We start from the raw sequence: 12,348 nt of genomic DNA on the forward strand, positions 1-12,348 counted from the left end.
CTTGAGTAAAAGGAACCTGCCTGACAAATGCCTTTGTAGATTAAAATATTGCATAAAGTACAGGCACGGCAGACAAAGCCCAGCAGGACGTCATTCACTGGGCATGGCTGGCAACCACCTCCCCGTGCCCCGTGGTGCATCGCACTAGCAGAGGACATAGCGTAAAGCAGGAAAGTGAGAAGGAAGCCTGGTGCCTGAGCTGCTGAGACACTTGCTCTATTTCCACGCATGTGACACTTCTCTCACATGGTGGTGGCAGCAAGTTTTCCAGCAGCACTTTAAGCCATTGCTGTCTCTGGTTGTTTGTTTTATGCAAAAAGAGAACAATATGCTTGTGCCTCAGCTGGCCTAGTGAGATCTGGCATAGCTGAAACGGACATCAAAGGATTTATGCTAAAACACAGTCTGAGGTGGGAGAGCTGAGGTGTTGGCATTTGAGCTCTGCTCTGATCCTGTTGCAGAGACAACAGCTTCCCACCCAGGGGTGGTAAGAAGCAGGTGGAACGGGCAGTCATGCTGAACTGCTGCAGCTGTGTGCTCAGGGGCACCCACCACAGCCCAAGGCCCTGGTGGCACCAGGTGTCAGAGGAGTAATTTAGGGATGGCATGGCTGAGTAGGTTTGCAGGTTTGTAGAGGCTCTGGGTATTTCCGGTGTTGCAGTTCCTAAGGCTGGATCTTCTAAGGAAAAGTAGGTCATTTATTGCTTCCAATTCAGTTTTGTATTTGTGTATTTCAGCTGTTTATTGGACAATGATTGTCCAGTAATTTCCACTTTGTTCTGTGGTGGTTTCTGTTGTCTTCTAACCAAAATCTTGCCTGTCCCAGGGTCAAAGTAGAACTGATCTGTTACCACGCTGTTCAAACCTGATGATCTGACTTTCAATTTTGGATAATATATTGCTTTAGCTTTCCCTTCTTTCCTGTCCAAAACCATTTTTTTTTCCTGCTTTTCAATGACACTTCCATGAACCATAACTATTTTATTTTTAGTTTATGCAATCTGGTGGACTTTCAAGGTTGTTTTTCCTCAATCAGGATCTCTGCTGTATAGTTATTCCACTGACATGTATGTTATAAACTTCAGTTTTCCTGTGCCTGTCTATAGGCTACATATGTATGGGTGCAAATGCTAAATTACAGAACTGCTGTGATCAGGTTGTGTGCTCCGGGCAGTTGCCAACTGAGCCAAGCTAAGAAGCGCTTCTGGAAACCGAGTAATAGAAATTGAGGAAAAAACGTTTCATCTAGGGAGTGTGGTAGTAGTCTGTCAAGAAAAAGGAACGATCCAACCTTTCTAAAAGATATGAAAACTCCGTCCATCTTAAGACTGCAGACTAAAACAGAGAGTGCTGTGCTTATTTGATTTTTGCCTGATTGTCTAAGTAGTCTCTCATATATGCCATAAATCTACTTCAACATTTTTGCACGTGGATAATATTACTTTATCTGTTTTTTCATCTAGTCTTTACTACTCTGTGTTAAAAGTATAGTTGAATACAAACCTGTAAACTAAGTTAAAACACCTGTTTCACCATCTGAATTACACTATGATGTATTAGTCCTAGGTAATATTTTTCCTGTTTTCTTGCATGTTAGTACATTTATATGTTATGTATTGCGCACAGAAATGCTTTCCTGGGTTGTGATCTGATAAAATAAGACAAAAAAGTAAAGCAAAATGTTTAATAAAATGACTGAGGGCAAGACACGTCAATTTAATCTGAGTAATTTTACATATAAAATGGTAGCTTTCTGTGGGCACAGTGAAATTTCTCCAGAATTTCTGAGAAGAAAGGTAAAAAACACACTGCTTTTCACCTAGTACATGAAACATAAAATACATTCTCAAAGCAGGCTATTGTTAATTACATTCCACGTTCTACGCGGTGACTGAAAAGTGTATCATCTGCTGCTTAAAGAAAAGATTTTGGAAATTGTATTCTTTAGCTTCAGCAATAGCTCTATCAGCAAAGGAAATCTCTTTGAAAAGACAAGGGAATGAGAGAGAAAACAAAAAGAGATATAATCCTTGAAATGATATGTTGGAATCATATTCTAGCTGCTTAAAAATATATGATTTCTGATAAAGGGAAAAAAACAGAACAAGTTTTCATGATCTACAGTCAAAGATATCACAGCTCATTAGCACCTCTTCTCAAAGAGGAATGAATTAAGGAAGGCAGACTTGTTTACCAAAGTGATGGATGTGGTATAAAAATACAGGGAAGAGGAAACCTACCAAAACACAGTGAGTGTGACCTACATTGGCTTTCAGGCCATACAAAGAAGGTAGAAAGCTTCACGTAATAGGACTGTTGAGCGTGCCTGTGTGTTTGTAAATATATTGTTTCTCACTCAATGTACTGGAATGAATTGGTGCTAAGGATTTAGCTGATGGTTCTGTAGCTACCACTTCACCAAACAGGGAAACTTTCAAAAGCTCCTTTGTGGCTGATAGTGAGTCCCATTTGATAATTGGCAGGACTTTGGATATATCTGTTCTGCATGATGCAATTACTTAAGCTAGCTGTAAATTAGGTAGATAAAATACCCAATCTTGACTGCAATAGATGAGACGCAAAAAAAAAAAAAAAAGGCATATGTGGAGAGCTACTTCATCCTGCTGGGCAAACAAAATGGTGCTTCTTTTATGAGTTAGCTGCTCTCTAGATATACCTATAGCCTCCGTAACCACTTAGTACTTCTGAAAGTTTTTCCGCTACACTCATCAGTCATTTTATATGCTTTATAAAGCTATGCAATGGCTGTTTAATTATGCAAAGTGAAGGTATAATTAAATTTCACTGGAACTATAGGGATTTGAATATGATGAAATAAAATGGGTTTAGTTTTACAGGCTCAGTGAGCCACAGAGGAATTGCAAAGCCTTTTGATTTTCTTTTTTCATATCTATAATTCTCTCTAGGGGAATGGTGAGTTTGGGCCCAAGGTGGCTCTCTGTCTTTGTGACGGTGTAGATGTAAACTCATGAAAGTTGGATGTTTCCAAGCACAACTCAAAGATGAGATTTGTTTTTCTCTAGAAAAGCTGCCTGGGCTGTTAATACACACATCTGGAAGTTCTTGAAACCTGGTATTGAGGACATTAGTAAAAGCCAAATAAAGAGTCAAAATAAGCAAATCTACGATACAACTTTCAAAATAGCAGCATGAAACTGGGTGGCTAGGCAACGTTATACACTGAGGCCACATGCTTCTTCAGTTGTGAGGGCTGCAAGCTCAGCTGTTCTGAAAAAACAGGCTGCTTGCTTAAAAATGGGTTTGAGGAGGTTGGCTTCACCCTGGTATTTGGAGATCTGAATCCCTCCTTCAGCCTCCCACAGGGTAGTAATTCACTTGTGCTTTCCTCTTTCTGATGAAGGTGTGCTGGGAGATGCTGGCTTTCCTCTGTGCTTTCAGCGACAGTATTATAATCTTTAAATAAACAGAGGGGAGGAGAGATGTTTTGTGCAATTATGAGTCAGCATCGCATCCAAAATCTGTGACACTACCGCATCCTATTGCAAAAGTGTTGCAAAACTGTATTGTGTGCAATTTGTACTGCACAGGTGTAAGGACGACCTTATAATTTAGGTCATGACTCTTGATTTTTATGGCTTGGTCTGTTTTTTAACTGTTGAATCTGAAGTTTTCAACCTGGTGTCTGACTTGAATTCTTCATTTAAAAAATTTTTTTTTTTAACTTCAAGAAAGTTTGACTGTAATTCAGCTATTTCTAGAACGCACCTCAACTTTAAGATCCCTGGACAAGCGTCTTTTAAGCAAAAGACTTTGCAGAGTCATTTTATTGAGGAGAAGTGTTATCCTCAAACCTTAAAAAGGACGTTTAAAAATCCAGTAAAAAATTTGGAGTCAGAGGCCTTGTTTTACCTCACAAACCTCCCAGGGTTAACAATAGTGTGTGTTGAGAGGCCGGCCTGCGTGTGGTGCCTCAATGAGGTGAGGGGCTCCTGAATGGCAGTCTGCTTATAGGATTATGGATTTTCTCCTTACAGCTCTAAATAATACATCTAGAATTTGTTTTTATCTGGATGTATTCACAAAGCCCCTGTAATCATATAAGCAAGTGCTCTGGAGCGGGTCTCTTGCAACACTTGTGGGAGGAATCCCAAAGAGCTGCCAAAGCACCGCCACTTGGGCCTGTCCTCTGAGAGCTGGCTCCTCGGGTCTCAGGGGGTGTTGACCACCTTGTTACGGAGCAGCTGTAGTGTGTTAACCATTTTCTGATTGCCTAGCTTAAGCCAAGATCAAATGATTACATATGGATGTACTCTGTAGTTTACTTTGGACTTGAAATTGTATATAAAAACAAACAAAAAAAACAAGACTTGCAAGGGACAGGTGAAGCTGAAATATCTTTGCAGAGGAAAAGGTGTTGTGTCTGAGGTAAACAATTTTTCCCATACATTCTGCAACATTTGAGATAGCTGGCTGTTGCTTTTTAGTCTACAAGAAGAATGAGAAAACTAAAAACTAAGAAAATACATTTTGAAGCAGAAGTAATATGAGATTACAAGCAAATCAAGTACTCTAAACAATGCAGCAGATGTATTTGCCACCTTCCTGCTTATAACTAAATAATTTGTGAGAGGAGTAACAAAAAACAGAAATGCCAAAGGGAAGGGGTGTTGGGGAGAGGAAGAGAAACAACTTCTTTCAGAAAACACAGGTATTTCCTTATTCTAGGTATCATGATGATTTTAAATTAATGAGAATATCGGAGTGTGGTATGGCCACAAATTAGGTAGTTTGGGATGTTTGATGTGACAGCCAGCTGCTTCAAGAGCTATTCAAAATGGCAGCAGGGCTTTCTGCTATTCTGGCACTTCACTCTGCAGTATATTATCCCCACAGGTCTTCCCAAACTTTAATGTGTTGACCTGCATGTCAAGAGGGAAAACAACAACAAAACCAACCAACCAAACAAACAAAAAAACCCCACAAAAACAGATGTTTTTAATTGTCAGTGTCCTTGCAACAGGGAAAGGAGGAAGTCCTAATGGGTTCACCTGAATTTCATATTTGATACTACAGTCCTAGTCCTACATTTAATGCTTAAACTTCCATACACTTACCTTCCTTCATGACTGCCTTAGTTTTTTTTTTTTCTACTCTTTATGAGAATACCTTGAGTAACAGCAAGAATAGCTGCTGAATCGAACATTTAAAATAATTTCTGTCACCTTGCTAGTAAATCCAACATGCTCCGCAGTTCTTTTACCTTTTCGGAAATGTGATGTTATCTCATAACTTGAGCTAGCATATACAATAAAACTGATGATATTTTCTGCCATGTGATTAAACTGGGTGAAAAAAACTCTTTGGGGCTTGTGTATGCATGAGCTAAAATTCCTGCAGGGAGCTTATGGCCAAGCTTGCAGATGACTAAATTGATTTGTTTTCAGAAGTGCTGAATGAGTAGATAGTAAGACTTCCCACCTGGTTCTTGCTTGTCTGATTATTATTTTTTTTAATATATTTAAAAAAAATATATATTTTTTTCTAGAATGTGGAGCAGGTCCTTATTAATGTTTTCTTCTCTCTGGGCAAGCTGAGGGTGACCTTACAAAAGACTCGTCTTTCATTTCTATGAAAAGAGCTTGTCTACCAAGGAAATAACTTGGCTTGAAGAATTGTGATTGTATTTAAATGAGACTCCACAGGAGAACTAAAAAGAAATATTTAAAGCAGAATAAGTACAAGCTATTGAACTTAAAACCATAATAAAAATGGTTTGTCTGCAACACTTTTCATTCATAGTGCCCAAATGTGCTTGTTACAATGCTGTATATTTGTGTAGGTGAAATCTGCAGACTGGCATAGGCAAGGGAGTTGGTCTTGCCTCGTCCCTTTACCCCACCAGCATTTTTCTGGTGCCCTTGTTTGTGTTATGCCTTGTGAAAGGGAGTAGAAAACTTGTGGTAGTGCTGGTTACAGGGTGAGATGAGAGAACTCGTTCTGTAGTGTTGGAGAATGTGCTGGGGTACAGAGAACCTGAATGGTTTATGTTTTGTGTTAGAAGTGTCTTACAGGGTGGAAACCAGAATCAGCAGTGGGCAAGGTACCTGCTCTTTTCTATGCTCTCTGAAGAAAGAGAAAAATCAATGATAAGCTCTGGTACATACACTTAATAGAATACGGACTGAGATGTTTGATGACATGAAAACATATCTTTTTAAAGTCAGAATGCATTTCTGGTTTTGCTGGTGTGTACCACTAAAGGCTTTATACTAATGCTGTTATTGGGGGCAGCTGCATTATAGCACTATTTACTTATTTATTCACTGTAGTGACAGTTGCATTTCATGTAGCAGCTGCTGAAGCCAAGACTATTCAGCAAGGGCAAAATGTGATAAAACTTCAATGAGGTTTTCTTGTGTGATATTAAGTTTTAATTTTTTGTAAAGGAACCAATATTTTTTATGGCTACTTTCAAACTCTTCTGTAGTATTATCAAAGAATTTCAATAGCTACTAGTTAGCAACATCAAATTCACTTTATTGCATTTGTCTGCCCTATGTGTATATCTATTCTGGTGTGTGTGTATGCAACTAGCTTTATAAATGCTGAATGTATAAAAGCCATTAGTAGGATAGAAACAGCTCACCGTATGTTCTGAACACTTCCAGCTTTTTGTAATTCCTTCTAGTGAAGTAAGGGCTTAGCCCCTGGGCAGAGGGTGGAGAAAACCCCAGTGTAGTATGCAAATGATTGAGGAAACTTGACACATACAGAAAATGGTTCTCTGCTACGGAAGGCTTATTGATTGCTTCTAAATTTTAACTAAGTATTGGATGGGGAAAGGGCAAGTTCTGCCTTGGAGGATACCAATAAGATGCTTGGGTTAGTGCAAATGTGACTGGAATCTCTGCTGTTTCAGGGTTTTTATTCTGCTGTTATTCATGCAAGGTGCTTTGGTGTAGTGATTTCTGTTTTGCTGGAAACTGGATCAGACTTTTAAAGTGGCTTTTTCTTTTCTTTTTTTTTCTTCTTTTTTCGTACTGCTTTTATGGGAAGTCCTGGGCTTTATTTCTCTTGGCAGATGTACTCTTTTGAGTAGATCCAGTGCATTTAGTCACCAGTTAAAAAAAAAAAAAAAAAAAAAAAAGTCTGCATTCAGCCTGTCTGGGGAGAGCCTGCAATGAAGTAGCCAAGTATGTGCATGCATTGGGTTGTGGTGGCTGGCTCCAGCGTCAGGTCTGCTGCATGGTTGCAGAGAAGCTGGTGGTGCTGGGTGCCAGTTTGTATTTGGGCACAGGCTGCAGGTTAGAGCTTGGACACTTCGTTGTCTAGTCCTCATCTGTGTGAGGAGTTTGGCTGCTGCCCAGCAATGAATGGCACTTAAAAGGAAAAGGTTGTGAGGTCCATTTCTGTGAATGACAAGTCACTTAATTTATTTTAAAGCTGATGTTAATTCCTCTATTTATATTAGATACTACTTTTCATCTCTTAACTCTGTAGGAGAGTTTCCATAACTTCTGATGAACTACCAGCAGCAGCCACTGCAAGCACCAGGTGACATTTCCAAGGTGATAGACTCTATACGTATAACTAAGCCCTGCCATAGGCTGCTACCAAAGACTTTCCAGGCGTGTTCACTGTGGAGCCATGGCAGCTCTGAGAGGACGAGCTTTTGATCTAGGATTCATTGCTCCTCACAAAGAAAGGGGGCAGAGCTGATACTTGGATTTCACATGTCAAAGGTCCTTGAAAAGCAGTGGTGTTTTGTCTTCAGTACACGTGATGTCCATAGGACACCAGTGAAGTGACCAAAGTAGATACTAATGCACTGTCTCAAGATAATTGCCCTCTCACATCTCATTTTGCACCAGCCGTTACATAGCTGTAGCAATGGAAAACAAGCTGCTATATATAACTGTTTTTAATATACATTAGTAACAGACATATGTTTTATGTGCTTAGCTGTAATTAACACTTTTCCAAATTTACAATATCCAGTTTCTGTGTTTATTTTTGTACAACAGATTTAATGCTATATTCACGGAACTAGTTGGGTATTTTTCAATAAAGCAAATATCAGAAAGTGGCGATTTGTTGAAACCCAAAGTTTCTCAGAGAATATGGCATTTTCTGTGAAATGATTTCTGGAGAAACCTTGGGCATGACTTCAGCATGGGTTTTGGTCTGAGGATGAAAGAGACCACTACCCTGGTCTGTGGGAAGCTGAAAGTGTGCTGGTATGAAACGCGCCCCATCTGGGAGTTGATTCCTGGTGAATCTTGTCTGTTTGGCTCAGTTATGTCCCAACAGGGAATGTGGAAGCATTAAATCCAACTTAAATAGAACCCACATAGGTGTAATCATAGAAAAAATATATTAAACTTCTGCAGGTAGTAAAAACCCCTCTGAACTCTTGCTGGTTTCGTGATACAACCAGCACTGAGTGCTGCAGGCAGTGCTGAGTGTGTGCAGCCCATCCCTGGTTGCACGGAAAGGTCCCAGCTGCTGCTCCTTCAGCTTGGGTGGGCTTCAGCAGCCCCTGTATGGACCTGCGCCCCTCAGCAGGGTGTGAGCTCTACCGCTGGGTCTGAGCAGGCTTCTTCTGGGCCAGGAGTCAGGGCTGGAATAAGCAATGATGCCTTCTGCCAGGGTCTTTGAAGATACTCAGGGGAAATGTCCTCCAACAAAAAAACTTAGGTTCATTTAATTCCTTTTGAGCTTTGGATATCAAATGTAAAATGCTGGGCCTGCTTGCCCTCGCTCATGCTGGTTGCAAAGGGCATAAATTCGCAGGAGCTAGTGAGAAGTCTGCCAAGCCCATTTCTCCACCTGAAGGGTTATAGCATAAAAGGGCACTAAAACCAAAACCTTGTGCTTGCAGGAAGTTGGACAGTGACAGGGATGGGCTTATCTTCCTCAACTACAGGGTTACCATCTTTATTCTCCAATTCAAAAAGCTGTCAGATTGTTTTCCAATGGAGAAATCTCTTAGAAACAACAAGACAACTCCTCCAAGACCAAATACCTTCTGGAAGAGCTAACAGTTGATGTGGTTGTGCTGCCTGGGGCATTCAGAAAGGTATTTGTTTCTTTCACTGGATTATGGGGCGGTATTGCTTCTTTTCATGCTTCTGCTGAGCTCTCCTTTAGGACTGGCAGTTCCCCTTTCTGATGCCCCAGGCTTATAAAACAACAAAAAGTTGTTTGGGTCCCCACATCTTTAGCCATATTCTGTGCATCTGCTTGTTCCTAAACGGTAAAGAAAGCCTCAACATCTCACTTCTGGCTCCTCCACTTGTTGTAGAAGTCCAGTAAAACGATACTGTATTCTCTGCCAGTACTGCATCTCTATTTATTTATTTATTTTGTTGTACCTCTGAGCTGTATTTCTTTGAAACTAGATGCTACGGTTTCCACCGTTACCTTTCCTACATAGGGTCTGACTTTGAAATGCACATTTTCACTATGGTGAAACCATCTGCTATGTGTGGGGAATTAGCATTACTAGGCATAATGTTTCTTTATAGCTATCTAGAAATGTGCCCAAATAGTGCAATGTAACCAGACACAATAAGATTTAAATGCCTGTTCAATGCACAGAGCTGTGGTAAGGCCATTTTCACATCATTTTGCATTGGATTACATTATGTTGTATTGAATTCCATTTCAGGTTTGTTTGCTGGTATCATACAGGACCTGCTATTGTTATCACCTCAGATGCATGTGTTTTTAATGATAATATTCTGAGATTCAGATATATTTGAATTTACATAAACTGGACAATGAATGTGATAGATATAACTGCCTTGTATTCACTGCACAATGAAAGCATACATGTGGGTAGACACTACAAAGCAGTAAATTTGCTGTAAATCCACACTTAACCTCCCAGGTGGAACCTGTTTGCGTAGCTATATCTGAGGGTTGTCACGACTTAGAATAATAATAGTTATAGTTGTTCTTTTCATAAATCCACAGCATTTGTCGGTCTCTGAGCTTGCTGTATACATTTTTTCACAATTGCTATCTATCTCTAAAGTTTCTTTCTTTCTCCTTGTACAGAACGTGTCACATACAAACCAGGTTGCATTCTTTTCATACAGTATTGAATTACACATCCATGGGCATCATAATAAAAAAAAAATAATCTTTTTTTTCTTTTCTGATAGCTGGTAGCATTCTGTGCCTTTTTGTGCTTTAGCTCTGTTTCAAATACTAATTCCTAGCACATCATTTGTAGATTACCATAATCTGTAATATGCAGAAGTTAAAGTTGAGGCAGAGAGGTTAACTTGCTGCAGATGTCAGTGGTATAGCCATAAGCATGAATTAATCATTGCAAGCATCCCTGTAGAACCATTAGTGTAGAATCCTGTTAGGCATCTGAAGTGTGGGATTTCCCAGCTCCCAAATCTCTAAGTTGTGCCACTAATCTCCATATTTTTTTTTCCTTTTTGTGTTTTTCTTGTGTCCCTGATGATGACTGTTCATCTAGTGATGCATACTAAGCTGCTAGTTATGTTCCCATAATGTCAGAATATAAAAACTACTGATGTTGAAAATTATGGGGATACCCTTCCCTTCCTCCCTCTTTCCTTTTTCCTGCCAGTCTAGTTGTAAATGATTGGCGTTGCAAGAAGGGAGAATGCCTTGCTGAAGAAATGGATACTGGAAAGCTGATAAGCTTCTAATGTCCTTTTACTTCCTGGCATGCTGTACGGGACCAGAAACCTGCTTTGAACACAATTTTTAATTTTATGAAGTGTTGTTGGCTGAGAAAAGACTGAGACCAAAATATTGGTTATAAAGTGTCTCATCGCTATTTTTTTATTCTGGCTGCTAGTGTCCCAAAAAAAGTGTCTATCTGACATGGGGCCTTGGTGTTCAGTGCAGAATTGTAGAGAAACCCAACTCCAGTCTCAGCATGCTGGGACAGCAAGCAGCTGTTTTCTTGTACGTGCTTGCCATCAAAGAGCAGATCCTTTCTCCATACCAGTGGATCAATGTGCTCTTTAAAAGTGCTTTCCATGTCAGAACTAATACATGATGGTGAAGAACAGGAATCTTCACCAGATCTGCCTGGATCAAGAAAAACAGATACTGTTGGCCTTGGTTTCTGACTCATTTTCCTTCCATAAAATTATTCTTGCAGGGAAAATTAAACCATCTTTTCTATTTATATTCTCCCCATTGACCCCTACCACAAACATCATAACCGCTAGCAGGAGCATGATTTTGGCTAGACAGTACTGCAAATGTTAAAGGTTCAGCTGGGCACCATGCTGAGATGTTAGACAGCATTTCTCTCCACCTCTGCAAAAGGAGGAATGTAAGTACAAAAATCCAGTGGGAATTAATGTTGTTGGGAGGAGTGGAAGGGTTTATAAGTCTTATAGGTGATAACAGCGAGTCATAGAATCATAGACGTGTACATCTGCCATTTGAAAAAGCAAGTGAGGTACTCAGGAAAGAAAGATGTCTGTTGGAAGAGTTCCCATAATCATGTATCAAAATACATGTTGAAAATATTTTTGTGTCCAATAGAATGGCCTGCATCAGCTTTGTTCTTTTTATTTGAAATCAATAACAAAAGCTGCTTTTACTGGGCAGGTTTCTACAAAAGGATACTTCTTTCAGTATCTTTGTCATCCTTTGAAACTACGGAAACTTTTTCTTCTCTCTCCTTCTCCAGATCCTTTAAATACATTTGGGTCTGCATTGGACCTAAGCAGCATGAAGCATTTAGGCTTAGCGTTTTGCTAGTAAGTCTGCAACTTTGAGGTGATGTTGGCTGGGTCAGAGCATGATTAAGTTCTGCTTTGGTTGCATCTCTTGGCTGTGAGTTGGTGTTAGAGCTGGTGAAGGGAAGCTTGGGTACTCCAAATGCGTTACTCTCTAGGGTCCCTGTAGGTAGCTTTTTGGGAAGTTGGTGCTGTGAACTGAATCATGGTTTCAAGCCTGTTTTGTGCAAGCTGCTGAAGGTGCATGCAATATGCTTGGGTTCTGTTCTCTTGTGGTAGATTCAGATGGGTACCATACAGCCAGGAGGCTTTTATCCTGTTCTCCCCATTCCAGAGTGCTTTCCCTGCCCCACAATGACCCTCCTATTTTCCCCCATCCTCTACTTCTCCAGAGCAGCGCTCCCATGCCTTGGGGAGGCTGGTGTGCATCCTGCAGAAGTTTAAGTTCTTCCAAAAGCGATCACCAGACTGACCAGAAGGTGCTGGATGTGTACCTGATAACTTTGGGCGTTTTGCTTTAATGTTTCAGCACCAAAGATAGTACTGAATTGTGTACAATTATTCAATTATTTTGTGTCTCTTGGCCATTTGTCTCAGGCTGGTGGTGTTTTTTTTTTTTTTTTTT

Source organism: Cygnus atratus, chromosome 8 (assembly GCF_013377495.2).
Source record: "Cygnus atratus isolate AKBS03 ecotype Queensland, Australia chromosome 8, CAtr_DNAZoo_HiC_assembly, whole genome shotgun sequence".
Lineage (NCBI taxonomy): Eukaryota > Metazoa > Chordata > Aves > Anseriformes > Anatidae > Cygnus > Cygnus atratus.